Below are 17048 nucleotides of genomic sequence, written 5' to 3' on the forward strand. Positions count from 1 at the left end.
ACAGCTTCTTTATTCATTTAGTTGTGTGCAGTTGTATGATATTTATTGTCAATCACGAGTGGGGTCTGGGTGTTAGTGTGTGTGATTTATATAGAATTGTCAGAATTTGTTGTTTGCCTACTGAAAAGAGGATGAATTTGGATTTTTACTTTTGTATCACTTAGGTGTTTATAGTCTGGTCACAGTCTGTTCAAAAAAAATGATATAGAAACTCTTGTGTGACTACATGTCACGCTAGTCCGAGAACCCAAAATGTGGACACAGGACAGACCCAAATTCAAGATTCACACAGGTTTATTTACAGTATAAACAGAACTGAGAGAATACAAAATGCCGAGACTGCCACTCCTCACAAACTAAAAGGGAACAAACTAAGAACCAATGGCAGAGCGCAGGAACGCAAAAACTAACAAAAGGCGGACAGCTAACAAAACAATTCACAAAACTCCGAAGTTGTGGATGCTTGAGTTTATAGTGGTTCAATAACGCCAACCTTCCTGCAACTGCCACTGAGCAGTTTACACGTCCACATACGCTGGTGAAAGAGAGACGAGAAAAAAGAAAATCAGCATAGATAATAAAAAACAAATGTGATCTGGAAATTACTAAATCAACACAAGTTAACAATTCATAATTACAGTAGACATACTCACCACAACTACAGAGCCTTGCCAGTCCTGCTGATAATAGGAATCTGTAAGATATCATGAAGCCACATTATGCTTCAACGCATAAAACTTTATAGCAGAGGTGGACAACCCTGGTCATCAAGGGCCCCTATCCTGCATGTTTTAGATGTTTCCCTCTTCCAACATACCTGACTCAAATGATCAGGATCGTTATCAGGCTTCTGCAGAGCTTTATGATGAGCTGATCATTTGAATCAGGTATGTTGGAAGAGGGAAACATCTACAACACGCAGGATTGTGGCTCTCGAGGACCAGGATTGTCCACCCCTGCTTTATATTCATCAAATATGGATTCAGCAAACTCCCATCTGTAGATACACAAGAACGATACTTGCTTACTGTGTTCACGCATCTCATTTGACAATTTCTAAAGCCTTTTGGTCATGTTATTTTATCCCATAAGTGCCTGGGTTAACTAACATACAATGGTATATAAAAACTAGTATTACAAGACCTGAAACAGTCAATTACTCTGTGTCTATTAAATAAATAAATAAATAATAATAATTAAAAATTAAAGAAATAAATAAAGAGTCTATACTATGGTCTCCCTTGATCACTATCGCTATCACGGTGTGTACTCCAAAGAAGATAGACACGTTAATAATCTGTGAAAGGATCATTTCATCGAGTCAGAATTATTACAAGGCCAGCTAAAATATTTAGCTCTGTTAATGTCAATCACATTAACAGTTGCTACCAACTTCTGGTTAAGCACCAACTCAGAGACACTCATAAAGCTACAAACTTGACAAAGTCTCTTCACGGTAATTCACTCCGTGTTGTGACACTGGCGAAGACGTGAATGTAATTCACCTTTGCCGCACTTTTCAAGACTGTACTTTGCTCGTGTTTTTTCTCCATTATCTTTTGTCAGATAATAGACGGAGCCAACTTAAGCCGCGTGAATATCCTGCACGGTTGTGATATGATTCAATTCAATTCATTTGTATAGCCCAATATCACAACAGAGTGTCTCATAGTGCTTTACAAAGTTCACTGAAATAAACAAGTGTAAGCGAACAAACAATCTAATAAAGAGTCCAGCAGTCGATGAGGCCAATGGATCATCATCACCTGCCCTTTATGACCCTCCTTCTTCGGGAAGGAAAAACTCAAAAAACCCAGTGGGAAAAGAGAAAACTCTGGGAGCACCACAGTGAAGTAGAGATCCAGCTCCCAAGGACGGACAGGCTGTAGCCTAGGACAGACGCACATCCATTGGCTGATGGAGAACCACATCAGCGGGACCAGGACCAGGACCCACAGGAACCAGAGAACCACATCAGCAGGGCCAGGACCAGGATCCACAGGAACCAGAGAACCACATCAGCGGGACCGGGACCAGGACCAGGACCCACAGGAACCAGAGAACCACATCAGCAGGGCCAGGACCAGGATCCACAGGAACCTGAGAGATGAGTAAGCACAGAAACGCTCCGGGGAAGATAGCAAGTTAGAGGCAAACATTTGGCTGACATGAGACATAACGATGGCGAGGAAGAGGAGGATAGAGAATCGAGGAGCCCAGTGCACCATAGGAGTCCCCCCACAGTCTAAGCCTATAGCAGCATAACTAGGGGCTGGTCTAAGGCCTGAGCCAGCCCTTAAATATATGCTTTGTCAAAAAGGAAGGTTTTTAGTCTACTCTTAAATGTAGAGAGGGTGTCTGCCCCCCCGAACCCAAACTGGAAGGAGGTTCCACAGGAGAGCAGCCTGATAGCTGAAGGCTCTGCCTCCTGCACTACTTTTGGAGACTTTGGGAACCACCAGTAGACCTGCATTCTGGGAGCACAGTGCTCTAGTGGGGTAGTACGGTACTATAAGCTCTTTAAGATATGATGGGGCCTGACCCTTAAGAGCCTTGTAGGTGAGGAGAATGATTTTAAACTCTATTCTAGATTTTACTGGAAGCCAATGAAGAGAAGCCAGTACAGGAGAAATGTGGTCTCTTCTTTTAGTTCTCGTCAGAACACGAGCAGCAGCATTCTGGACCAGCTGGAGAGTCTTTAAGGACTTATTGGGGCAGCCTGATAATAATGAGTTACAATAGTCCAACCTAGAAGTGACAAATGCATGGACAAATTTTTCTGCATCATCAGTGGATATGATGGGCCTGATTTTGGCAATATTACGTAGATGGAAAAAGGCAGTTCTAGAAATCTGTTTAATGTGGGAGTTAAAGGACAAATCTTGATCAAATAAGACTCCCAGATTCCTCACAGTGGAGCTGGAGGCCAGATTAATGCCGTCCAGAGCAGTTATGGTAGTAGAAAAGCTGTCTCTGAGGTGTCTGGGGCCAAGCAAAATAACTTCAGTTTTATCTGAATTTAGCTGCAGAAAGTTGCTGTTCATCCAGGACTTTATGTCCTTAAGGCAGATTTGAAGTTTAGCCAACTGATTGTGTTCATCTGGCTTTATTGATAAATATAATTGTGTATCATCTGCATAACAGTGGAAATGAATGGAGTGCTTCCTGCTAATATTACCCAGAGGAAGCATATATAAGATAAAGAGTATTGGTCCAAGCACTGAACCTTGTGGAACTCCATGTCTAACCTTATTGTGGACAGAGGATTCATTGTTAATATGTACAAACTGAAATCGATCTAATAAATAGGACTTAAACCAGCTTAATGCAGTTCCTTTTATACCAATGAACTGTTCCAGTCTCTGTAACAGGATGGTGTCGAAAGCAGCACTCAGGTCTAACAAGACCAGGACAGAGAGAAGTCCTCTGTCTGATGCCATAAGGAGGTTGTTTGTAACCTTCATCAGTGCTGTCTCTGTGCTGTGGTTCGCTCTAAAACCTGACTGAAAATCCTCAAATAGACTATTAGAGTTTAGAAAATGACACAGCTGATTAGCTACAACTTTCTCCAGGATCTTGGAGAGAAAGGGAAGGTTGGATATAGGTCTATAGTTGGCTAACACACCTGAATCAAGAGTAGGCTTTTTCAGGAGAGGTTTAATTACTGCTACTTCATAGGACTGTGGTACATAGCCTGTTAGTAAAGACTGATTTGTCATATCCAGTAAGGACGTGTTAATTAGGGGCAGGACCTCTTTAAGTAGTCCAGTAGAAATGGGGTCTAGGAGACATGTTGACGGTCTAGATGAGGAGATTATTGAGGTCAATTCAGCAAGATCAATTGGAAAAAAACAGTCCAAGTACACATCAGGTGTAACAGCTGTTTCTATGGTTATGACCCGTTCAATTGAATACGATGAATGTAACCGTATTCACGGTGAATTACATTCTGGACAATTTGAACGGGTCATATCGCAACGGTGCAGGATATTCACGCGGCTTGAGTTGGCTCCGTCTATTACCTGACAAAAGATAGGGGAGACAAAAAACACGAGCAGAGTACAGTCTTCAAAAGTGCGTCAAAGGACATAATTTGCGACGTATACGGTCGACATCCGCATATGAAGTAAATGCAAACCAGGAAAATATATTTCACAACTTAGAGTCGCTGCTTAACATAAGAATAGCGGACGGTTGGTCCTCAACAATTAGCCCGTTGTACGCCACAGCTAGCTAGCGATCCTAGTTGGTTAGTGAAGCCAAATCGACAAAAAAATAAAATAAAATTAAAACCACACAGAACCAACCATAAGGACAAAATACAAACGCAGAAACAATATGTTGGATTAAGTGTACAATTCTCTAATTCCCATAAACGTTTATAACATTTGAGCATTGAGCTTACCTTTTCAAAACAGCCCGGTGGTTACAGGCGCAACGCGGAAATGGATGTAAAATGGCGGCGAACTTGGCTGAGGAGTTGAAAATTTCACAGGCAGGGGGCGTGGCTTCTGAGAGAAAGCATGACTGTTGTATGTCACAAGGACATGACATTTTCCTAAAAAGTGAAAATCCTCCAAAAATGTGTAAAAGTCAAATGACCAAATCATGTTTACTCCTCAAACATAAAACGATCATGTCAAATGTAAAAGCTAAATTCATAAAAAGTGAACAACCCCCATTAGGCCTTTTTTTCAGTGTAGTTGAGTCAACATATTGGCAATGAGTGGATGCCTGAACCAGACTTAAGTAGCCAGAGGTGGATGATTAATTGCAGGTGACCCACACAGCTGTCTCCACTCCTGCAATCACACCCAGAGAGAGATAGAGACAGACAAAACAGGGCCGCCCCTAGACACAGGCAGGGGCAGGAGCAGTGGTCCTGATAATACAAGTCATCTTTACTTGAAAATGATAGACGTGGAAAGACTTGACCAACACCATGTTTTAATCACAGTAATGAAAATAATGTGAAATAAGCTTGAATTGTTCTTATTTAATTATCACATGCATATGTAGTGTGGCCGCTGTGCAGATGAAGATAGCCGCTGTAACATGAACAGAGTTTGTCAGTTGCAGTTCCAGTTCACACAGTTGTTCGGTGAGCAGCCGTATGGAAATGTGACCCTCCTCCTATTCAACCCTCCCATTGATTCTGTGAAGCCTCTAACCTCCTGCGATGGGGGGAGGGGGTGAGCTACCACATGCTAATCCAGAACACACATTCACACAGAACACATTTCTGCACCCCGAAGCAGTTTTTGTGTGTAGACGAGGAGATAAGAAAAAAACAAACAAATCTGGACACCACACAGAGAGGAGCCAAATAAAATCATCAATGCTCAGTAATGGCTGGCCTTCCACAGCAAATGGGGAAGGAGAGGTACGAAAAACAAGTGTGTTGTCAACGAAAAAATTAACCTTTAGATTAATCTAAATCCGGATTTCTCCGAGTGGGAGAATGCGTTAATGTCACCTGTTTTCACACATACTGAAATTTCATTACCACCCACTCTCTCTCTGTCTCTGGTTGGAGGAGGGAGAGAGGAAAATGATTGAGCAGAGAGGGTGATAGGCAAAATAAGGGAGATGGGAGAATGAAAGGAAAAGAGGGAGGGAGAGGAGGACACATGGAAGGACAGATGAAAGAAAGGAGAAGGGAAGAAACATGCAGGGAGGAATGGATGGATGAGAAAAGGAGGGAGAAAGGAATGAGGATGGAATGATGAGAATAGGGAGCAGAAAAGGAGAGTAGTGAAGGAGGGATCAGGGTAATGAAGAGAGGACAGACAGAAGGAAAGAATAAGCAGTAAAAAAGACTGCTAAACAAGAGAGAATGAGTGTAGCTGTGAAGGAGACTGACATGAGCAAACGAAAGAGAGTGAAAGGGAAGGAAGGTTTGAAGCAAAGAGGGAAGGAGTAGGAAAAAATTGAATGGGAGAAGGAGATGGAGGTGTAGCTCTGTAGCAGAAAAGGAGGGGGGGCAGAGAGGGAAGGAAAGAAAAGAATGTGTGAGAAGCAGGGAGGAGTGATGTGACACACATCGAATGAGAGCAGCGGAACAAAGCTGACAATACAAGAGAGTAACGACACCACGTGAGTGTGTGTGTGTGTGTGTGTGTGTGAATGCTGACAGAAGGAATTCTTCTTTTGTGCCTCTCACAGTACTGGCACCGAGGAGCTGGCTGACATCTCCCTATTGGCCATTGGTTCAGAAAAAAGCATTCTTGAGTGTGATTGGTCAGCAGGTTCCAGCCCTCTTCGAGATTCCAGATCTTGTAGACCTTGTCACATTTTAATATGCACATCACTGTTGAATATTTGTATTTTTGTCCAGGCACAGTGGAGCAGAGTCATTCAGATTGGTGTCTGGTTGACATTTACATGAAATATGAAAAAATTGTAACTAATTGTAGAATGTAATTTTTCTTCTTGTATACCTGCTGCAATGAGCATGGTTCTGTGGAGGTCAGAATAAATGTCATGAAAATCTGAATGGAGTGCTGTAAAGGGAAAACATATTTACAAAGGGCACAGTCCAGTTGTGAACACTCAAACAAAAGACAGCAAATATGGACCGCTGACTTTCAGAATAAAAATTGTTTAAAAAGAAAGCATAGATTAAAAATTGCTGTCAGCATTGAAAACACATGTCATTTCCTGTGTGCTGCACACAACAGAGTAACCATTGATCAATGAGAGCTGAACATCAGGTAGCCATTATACAAGTCCTGCCTCATTATTAACATTGCTAGAATTTATATGTGAGGATAAAGCACAAGCCAGGGTATTTTGAGATATAATTTTAATGTATTGTACAATAGCTAACATGCTGTGACTTGACTTTATTAAACACCATATGATACAGTATTTTCACTATTTTCCTGACATCATTACCATCAAGTCACCTGACTTTATTAATTGGTGCTTTTTAAAAAGAGAATGGCATTATACAGAATGCCAGATGCTTATTTTGAAAGCCTTGAATTTCCCACTATCTGTTCACTTGGTCTATCAATCCATGCACACAGTTTTCCCTTTTTTTCTAACTTGTATGATTCACAATAGAATCATACATTATTATTTGTATCATTATTATGGGCAGATAGTGTAAAGTGGGTATATCAGAGTTTTCAGAGTTAAGGAATGAGAGGAACCATAGTAGTAAAGTTGCAGGCTGCAAAACCAAAAACGATCTAAAAATTCAGTGAGATTTTCTAGCTAAAAAGCTAAAATGCCGTGATCATTCTCTGTGGGCTTTGAAGTGAAAGACGACCCCTTTTTTTACCCTACATTGAGTCATTTGATCCATTGTTAATATAATAATCTTCATCAGTGAAGCTTCAGGAAAACAATGTCAGTGATAAGAAATGCCCCAAAATCACTAAATCTGTTGCTTGAAAGTCAAGACAGATAGGAAAAATATTACGATTATTTATGAAATGCATAATTTTAGTGAGAATTCCTTTAATATTTAGTTGTCTGTATAGCTACTAAGATTATCCATCCATCCATTCATCCATTGTCTTCACCCCTTATCCTTAAGGGTCTTGAGGGTGCTGGAGCCAATCCCAGCTGACTTTGGACAAAAGGCAGGGTACACCCTGAACTGGTCACCAGCCAATCACAGGGCCAACACATACAGACAACCATTCACACTCACACCTAATAGCAATTTAGAGTCACCAATTAACCTAACCTGCATGTCCACACATGGACTGTGTGAGGAAGCCGTAGTACCCGGAGAGAGCCCACGAAACCACGCTGCCCCTGTTGAGATTCTCAAATTGTTAAAAAGTATGAAAGTCCAGACCTGTTTCTGCTGTGCTGAGGACAACATTGTGATGTGAGGGGGTGTTGAACTGTCGGAGTGAATGATTGTGCTGCTCTGCTCGTCTCACTGTTAATTGCTCATCCATTAGTCTGAGCTAGATTACATACACACCAAGGACATCAAGCCTGGATAGCATTAACAGCCTAATGGGTGTGTGTGTGGGACAGACAGAAAAGGGGAGCGAGTTTAGGTGTGTGACATTAATAATTATGGTGCAGGTCTGCTCTATGCGCTGTCATTTATAATATACAATCACTTGTTTGTATCACCATTACTCCACGGCTATATCCAGCTGATAGCACATTAGGCAGAGCTATGTGTATGTTACCCACTGCCAGTTCAATTAAGAAGGTGTCATCTAAGTTAAACCATAGAGGCGAAAAGCCATTATAAGACCTAGTATTTCATTCTGAAATACACACACATACAGCATCAATACAATGGTTGATATCCTTACTTGTTATCTCTGCTAACATGTTTTTACTTGACTTCATGTTTCTGGTTTTTCAAAAAGCAGTAGAGGGCAATCCTGATATTCATATTGATATCAGATTGATTTTGATAATATCATACTGGCCAATATAATTTTTTTTAAACATAAACAAAACATGAACAAACTTTTTTAGTAAGCATCTCAAATGTAGTTATTAACGAGTTATGGCATTTTACATTTGCAATATAAACTTGTCAGTGATCTCTGCTGGTCAAACAATGTAATTACATCAGTGTGGCATTCCAGTACTGCAGTTTCTTTTATCTACCAACATATACACAGATACTGGTATATTTGTGGTCAAAATGGGCTGGAATCATTTGGACTGAGAGGCCTTTTTCTCCATTCAGCTTTATTAATTGTGCTTTATAGTATATCAAACCCAAAGCAAACATGATAGGCATCAACAGTATTTGTAATAGCTTTTTTAGAACAGCTAAGCCTGTACTTTAATGGGTGCCTTTTTCCGGTTTGAAGAACTGTTCAAGTGATTTTTCCATCATCCTTTAACTCCACTACCGCTTCACTCCACTATTTCACTACCTGACATCACTAAAGCCTAAAAGCTCAAGGTCTGTTTGCTCTGGGAGAACAGTGCCCTCTTCATGCTGTCTTTCTTAATGTAAGTACCTTTAAGAGCAGAGTGTCACACAGAAAGGACTCCTGACGTATGCTGCAGATATAATGTAGTAATGCATTAGATGCAGTACACTGTAAATGCCCGATACAGTTGCCAATCTTCTCAGTAATCATCATGGCCTACTGCATACAGACACATCGCTCACTCTGTATATTGATTTGTACAACCAAACCTATTCCGTTTTTACTTTGTAACACAATAAAGTGTCTGAAGTGGTTATGCTTGTGTCTTATGTTTGATGTATTTTTAAGCAATCCCTTTTGAAATGGTTGCAGAGAGACATGGATTGTGGGTAATTGAGTTTTTCTGGCCCAATGGATGCCTTCCTGCTGATAGATGTGTAAACCAGAGTTGACAGTTGTGATTGTAGGCGCCAATGTGCTGTAGTTCTCTGTGTGGATGAGATAATGCAAACTCCCCCTTTCTCCCTCTGTCTCCTCCTACTGCCTTGTTGTGCTGTTTGTGTACTCCTCCACCTCTCATGCTCTCTATTACCTCTCATCTGCCAGTCTGTCTTTCTGCTTGTCTTCCTACACTCCTTTCAGATAGAGGAGGCTGTAATTATCACACTAGGACAGAAAACAGTCCTAGTGTTTTGCTGCATAGCAGGATTTGGCAGTGAGGCATCTTCCCTGACAAGACACTATTCTGAATCAGAGGGTAGATTTTTTTTGTTTCCAGTGATGGTCGGAATTCAGAAATCACATTTTGCATCAAACTCAACAGCAAACCAGAATTAGATCCTGTTCTTGCTCTGTACTGACTTTAGATCTATGTCTGATATACATCTATATATTGTTGTTGGGTGTGCATCTTCAGATGTGGTAATTATGCTTATTAGGGCTAAAAAAAAATACACCATTTGGTTGTATGATGCAATAACATGTCACCAATCAAAATGGCATTTGGATGCAGCATTAAAGCCTTTTATAGTTAATACTGCTCATCAGTTTATAGATCTATTCTGAGTTAATGTACAATCATTTTATTACACTGTCAAGTGATCCTGGTCCTAGTCTGCAACGTTCATTGCAATGGCAGTTATTTGTGTGTTTTACATATATACACTACTCACAAAAAGTTAGGGATATTCGACTTTCAGGTGAAATATATGGAAAATGTAAAAAGTGAATGCTACAGTGATATTATATCATGAAAGTAGGGCATTTAAGTAGAAGCATGCAATGGTAATTTCATTCATCTTAAACAATTTATTGAAAGAAAATCTAACAACAGTGGTAGATATACCACAACAAAAAATTTTCAGTGTCTCAATAAATTGGGATGTGGCCAAAGGACATCCACTCCTCTCCTTTCTGTGACTCTTCCAGTCACTCTGTATCACTGTTACAACCTCCTGATGACACTCTGTGACCCTCTAAGCTCAGTGAACACCTCCGTCTGAGGACTTCCTGTTTGAAGCCTCGCAATGGCGAGGTGCTGCTGATCAATTGTTAGGTGTCATCTTGGTCTCATGATGTCAGAATGTGAACAGCATGATGAGGAGGACTGTTTAAATACCAATTCTAATGGATCTGGATCTGGAAGTCCCACAGGATCTTAGCTTTGTGATTATCAACCTATTTCAGAGGTGTCTTCCATTCTGACCGCTGGGCTTCCAGCCCATAGTCAGTGCTGATGTTTCTGTACACTATGCTAGCCAATTGGTTATGAAATCCCATGTAAGCTTTTCCTGTCTGCATCTTACATCCTGCTATTATGTGCTGGATTGTTTCTGGAGCATCTTTGCACAGCCTGCACCAAGGGGTCCTGTCTGGTGTGGTAGACCCCTACTTCCTCCCCTAAGTGTCCGCTCTTGTGCTGCTGTGATTAGTGATTCTGTGCTGTCTTTTAACTCAGCCTTTTCCAGCCACTGTTTCTTGATATCAGCCACCTCTTCCATCTGTCAATGGCATATACCGTATAGGGGCTTGTCCCTCCAGGAAGTTTCATCCTCCTCTTCTGTGTTATCTGGTTTCTGCTGCCTGAGGTGTTCACTTACCAGCTCATCTTCAAGGGCCATCTTCCTGATCTATTTCTGGGTCTTTGTAGTTTCTCCCTGGACAGTGACTCTCACGCTGTCCTCTGCCTCCCTTGCTCCACTTAGCGTACAGACTCAGGATGCTGGACTTAGGATAAAGCCCTCCATGCATTGTAAGCTTTGTTGCCTTGATATCAGTTGTCTCTATCTCCTCCTTTGGCCAGCTTATCATACCAGCGGGGTATCTGATGACTGGTAGGGTGTACGTTTTGATGACTCCGACCTTGTTATTCCCATTCCGGCAACTTTTTTGGACCTACCTCTGTGTAGGTCAGGGGTGTCCAAACTACAGCCCGCGGGCCAACTGAGCCCCGTGGTCCAATTTTCATTGGCCCGCAGGAAATTCTAAAAATGTATTGTAATACGGCCCACACATGGAACCTGCACTGGACTGTATTGTACTTCTTAGTCTCACCGCTAGGGGGAGTAACTGCCTTGAACGAGGCAGCTTCTCTATAAAATCAGTAATAGAAGAAGAAATTTGCTACAGGTGACCCAAAATGGCAGAATTAAGGAAACGTAAGAGAGCAAGTGAGTGTAGAAAGTTTCAGACGCGGTGTGCGATGAGAGCACAGCTAATAACTAATGACGATCACTTTTGCATTACGGAGGAGCTGCTTGATGTTAGCAGTCTAAAGAGCACCACAATGGGTGAGGATGTTTTTGAAGCTGTGCCAGATGCAGTTGGCATGATCTGAGTTAAATGGGACGAGCTGTGTGGAGGTAAGACGGATGGGGCTCCAGCTGGGACAGGAGCGCAAAAGACTGGCCGCCGAGGGGCAAGAAAGTGGAGGTAAGGCTGTTAATTCAAGCACTAGGGCTCTAGCACAGACTATTTCAAGCCTCCCTCTCTGATGCTGGTGCTGGGGGTGGGGGGTGCGGGGGGTGGCGCTGGCTAAGTCGTGGCTCTGTGCTGCAGCGGTTTTATTCCCTGAGATCAGAAATCGTCCAGTTTTGAAGAGAGAAGGACCTCTTCATGAGCTCAGTGACCCTCTCTGGTTGGCATTTTTAGTGGATCTCACTGATCACCTTAACACACTGAACAACAGCCTACAAGGCAAAGACCAGCTTGTACCACAACTAATAAATGAAAGCCCACTAATGGAAAGGCTGTTTTCTTGAATCATATTCAGTTATCAAGCAGAATTGACCTACATTGTGGCCCAGCCCTTTGTATGTTTTTCTGTATGTGGCCCTCAGTGAAAAAAGTTTGGACACCCCTGGTGTAGGTATTTGGCTATGGCTGACTTCCCATTTCTCATGGTTTCCATTGGCCTTTGGAGTCCTAAGGTATTTGTAACTGTCATGTACATTTGCAATGCTGCCTTCAGGTTGTTTGGCCCCCTCACTCTACTTCAGAATCAATAGCCACTCCTTGAGATGATCTGGCTGTGCATCACCTTGGTATGCTGCACTTGATGGTAACTTGTGCTATTGGCTTTGAGTTGGCCTCCAGAGTTGTTTTCCACTGGCTCATTGAGTTCTTGGTGAAGGTTCTTATGGCGCGTTTCCACTAGTACCTACTTGGCTCTACTCGGCTCGACTCTACTCGACTCGACTTGGTTTGGTTGCATTTCCATTACAGTAGCGTACCACCTCAAAGTGGGCGGGGTCGTCATAGCAAGGCGGCCCGAAACTCCGGTTGCGTAATTTGTATACGGCACAAACAAACACAACTAAGGACATGGAGCGTTTGGTTTGCGTGTATCCGTTTACCTCGTTCACAGAAATAATAAAAACGCACGGTCGCTGTTTCGAACGGCGGGTTTGATTCTTGTGAACGAGTCGCTCTCGTGACTCATCAAGTGACGCCGCTGCCTGGCCAATCAGTGGCCTGCAGTCTAGTGACGTCGCATTTTCAGCTCGACTCAGCTCGCTTGGAACCCCAGCAGAGGAGGTACTAAAATAGTACCTAGTACCAGGTACTATCGCTAGTGGAAACGCAACATTAGTGTCCTGTTGATGTTGTACATCTCCAAGCATTCCAGTACATGCCTTGACCAGGATTCAAATCCTCACCAAATTCAGTAGTGTTACCTACTATATTTATATACAGTTACACTCAATATATTAAACCCCCATTGCAAATTAGGTGTATTGGCAAAATGGCAAAACAACTCCAACAAGAACAATTGAAATAGCTCAACAAAATTAATGTTACGAGTGGTTTCTCAAAATTCAACGCAAATTGCCACTTTTAATGACTACTGCAACAACAACCCTGAATAGAATCCCTCATAAGGACACTCATTTGCAAATCAGGTGTTGTCTCAAGCACATCTGACGCAACTAATCAGGGGCCTCATTAGTTGCATCAAGTGTGATTGAGATAGAATACATCAAATACCTGAACTGGCTAGGGGTTTGTTCACAGTGATGTCTGGTTGTGTTGTGCTCAGTACTCTGCAATTTGGAAATCGGAAAAATAATGAATGATTATCAAAAGATAATTGATAATTATATTGATAATGGGACTTGGTTTTAAATCCACCTCAATTGGGGCACCACCTCAATAAACAAGGAAAAACATAGCCTGATTCAAACTGACTGAAACTGATTCACTCTCATAAAATACTAATCAATTTGGTATTATGATTAATAAGTAACTTGATAACTACATCCAAAATTACCATATTGATAGCTAGTTGAAGGATTTTGGAGTTCTTGACAGAGTAGAGGTTGGCAGTACTCACTCTTATACAATATTATAGAAGACAGCATGTGTATTAAAACATTTATTAAAACATAACAAAGACAAAACATACAAACAATCTAACTAAGCGTGACTAGCAAACAAACAATAGGGAGTGTGTGTGTGTGTGTGTGTGTGTGTGTGTGTGTGTGTGTGTACATGTGAATGTGGAAAGGAATGTAATATGGAGGGCTACAAAAGATGAGAGAACAAATGGTGACTCCCTACAAAATGGCTGCTAGACCCCTTGGAGTGTGGGTTCTGACCACAAAGGTAGACAAATGAAATCCATGTGCTGTAGCTGTTAGCTTAGCTTCGTCTCTCGGCCAAGGCCTATTTGTAAAACTGTATGTGTGAGTGTGTAGGATAAAGGTGCCAGGTTAGGAAAGGATGGTAAGCATGCAAGACCCTGTGTCTGTGTGAGCAAACTAACATCAACTAAGCTTTATGGCTGCACAGTAAACTACAACACGTCACAATAATCAAACTCAATGAACATTAAAGCAAATAAAAACCAATACATTCACAAGTTTAAACCATTGCTTGGCCATGTATACAGTAATGCTATTTTACTGTATATATAATAATAATGTACTGTAAAAGCTATGCTATTTATACCCATTTAGAGTCCTCAAAAGGGAAGAAGAAGGGTCTGTGCTGCTTTCTTAGCCTGTTGATGAGCCAGGCTGGAAGAAGGATTCGTTGTCCTTGCTGTCCTGGCTGGAGGAATCCGGTCGCTCCTTTGTTCCTTGCTAGTTAGCAGCTCAGTGCTAACTTGCTGGTGTGCTGCTGTTGCTCTGAAAACCACTTTGGGTCATACCTGCTGTCCTGTCCTGACCTGTTTCCAGATCCGATTTGAGTGTGAACAGTTTAAGGCCCCGATGTGACCCGCATGCGCAGTAGAAACACATGACCTCTGACACAGCACAGTGTTTACGGAAGTGAAAATACAAAGAAGTCGATGGCAAACATGGAGTTGAGAGATGCGAGTGTCTCCCCAAATACTTATGAAGTCTAAAACCTTGTTGTCCCTCCACTGACTGCCGCCGTCGCTGCCGTCCTCCATGTTTGTTCTTGTGTCTCCAGGGGCTCCCACCTGCGCACAATTGTGACGAATGTCGACCAAGAGTGACGCCAAGGTCGCATTGAATTCCGATACAGGTCACATTGCTGTTCAGACTGAGGTCGCACTTCAATAAATCTGATCTGTATCTGTTTCCGAACCACATATGAAAATGGCCCAAATCGGATTCGAAAAGATTAGATTTGATGTCTTTTTTGCTGTTCACACTGCCGTGAAAAAATCAGATCTGGGTCACATAACTTTGATTCCTCCTGTGTTAATGGGTTGTAATGAACAAGCGCTTTGAGTGGTCGAAATAACTAGAAAGGAGCTATTCAAATACAGACCATTCACCATTTAAGACAGTTTCATATCTAGCTGTTGTTCTATGTATTCTGGATGACTGCCTGTTGTAATGTCTAGTTATGGACTATTGAATTAGAGTATTGTTAGGATTCATTAATATAGCTCATACTTGTCCAGTGTAGACAGATAGAAAGATAGACATGAAGATTAACTTCTACCTGTGCACCCATGAAATTGCATGCAGTGAAATAATGATGATCATGACTTATTATGCATTATTTGTTTCAAATTGATGTAGTTAAAATACAAAGACCTCATTGCTGATGTGACTATTGTGACCAACAGCTGGTTGGTTTAGCCTTCCTGTAGACACCTTTACTGTTGTCTTAATACATGCTGTCTGCGTGCAGTGAGTCATGGGTTGCGTGGGTAAGGAACTATTTTCAGCCTGCTGCTATATATTATTATGTTCTTTTTTTTTTAACCTTATTTATCAGTGTCTGTAAGTGCATGTATGCTGCTTTGTCAGCATCTGAGCCGGTAACTAAGGCAGAATGAAACCAGGAGCCTCACCAGCAGGCCTGCCTCTCTCTGTTAAACATATAGCTGTTTATCAGCAGGGTCAGAGCCAGCGGCGGCAGCTGTGTGTCCGGGGCGTGGAGGCTGCTGGCTGCTGTTTGCCACACAATTCAAGGCCAATTAGCCTGTAATGAAAAGCTAATGAGAGGGTGTTTAGAGCTGACAGTAAGTGGGGCTTCACTGGGGAGAATGATAGTGTTTTTCTGTGTCACTATCTCTTGTGGTGTTTGTGTGGGTGTGTGGCAAACATTTAACAGACACAGGCTTGTGGGATTTCCTTGTATAGAAACAACATGGCAATTATGCACTTATGAGCAAAAAAGCAGTTACATTTAAATATTTTTAAATTTCCTGTGGCTTCTTCAAAGGAATTAAAGCTTTAAGAGGAATTATTTACCACTTTAACTCTGCTGGAACCACAAGTGGGTCCAGCATTACACTCTCATGTGTAAGCATTGCTCAAACCAACAGACTCCACTTACTTGTTTATTCCAGAACTTTCAACCATATCATCAGCAGATGGAGCTTGTATATGTCAGGCTGAATGATATTGCCATATTCCCTACTAACAGAAAAATCTGAATTCAATGGGATAAATTCAAGGCCGTATGTGTTTTGGTTTGTCTTGTTATATTTGTTTTGCTTTTCTCTGGTAAAAGAGATCCTGATCTCAATAAGATTGTCAAAGTGTTGTCTAAATGAAGGTTATATATTTGACCCCTGAACTGTTTCGGAGCATTTTATACACATTTCATCTTAACTCATTTGTTTAAGCTTTCTGCTTATGTTGTATAGAAAAACCACATAAATAATCTTTATACTGGCATACTTTTTTTCATGTTTCAAGAACATGCAATTCCAGAACACAGCAGTTGGCTGAATTACTTGTTAGGAAGTATATATTTTTTCTTTACATGGAGATTTCAATATTTTGATTTCAATTTTGATACATATGCGTAACCTATCACACCAAGGATCATGTCTGAGTTTATTGATGTAAATGCAGTGTTTGTGTTGCACTGTAATACAGTGCAGACTAAAAAATGCATCACTGCGCAAAAGTAACATGACAATCACTTGACACTAATCCTAACCCAAGCAGATGTAATGTTCACCATGATGGATGATGTAAGGATGCTGTTCTATGTTTTACGACTTGGTTGCTTTATTTGTCTGGTAAACACAAAAGAAAACAAAGAAGTTACAGCATAGAAAATAAATTAAAAATGCATACAAAAAAATCATCAACACTATCATTTGATTTTGAAATGATAAGCACTAAGGGAAAATACAGTAATCTGAATTGTGATACATGGCCTAAAACATGCAAAAGTACTGGTGTGATCTAAGGTCATTCCAGAAATACCCAAATTAAAATGAAAAATTACACATTTCCCCCC

The sequence above is a fragment of the Pempheris klunzingeri genome, chromosome 4 (assembly GCF_042242105.1).
Source record: "Pempheris klunzingeri isolate RE-2024b chromosome 4, fPemKlu1.hap1, whole genome shotgun sequence".
Lineage (NCBI taxonomy): Eukaryota > Metazoa > Chordata > Actinopteri > Acropomatiformes > Pempheridae > Pempheris > Pempheris klunzingeri.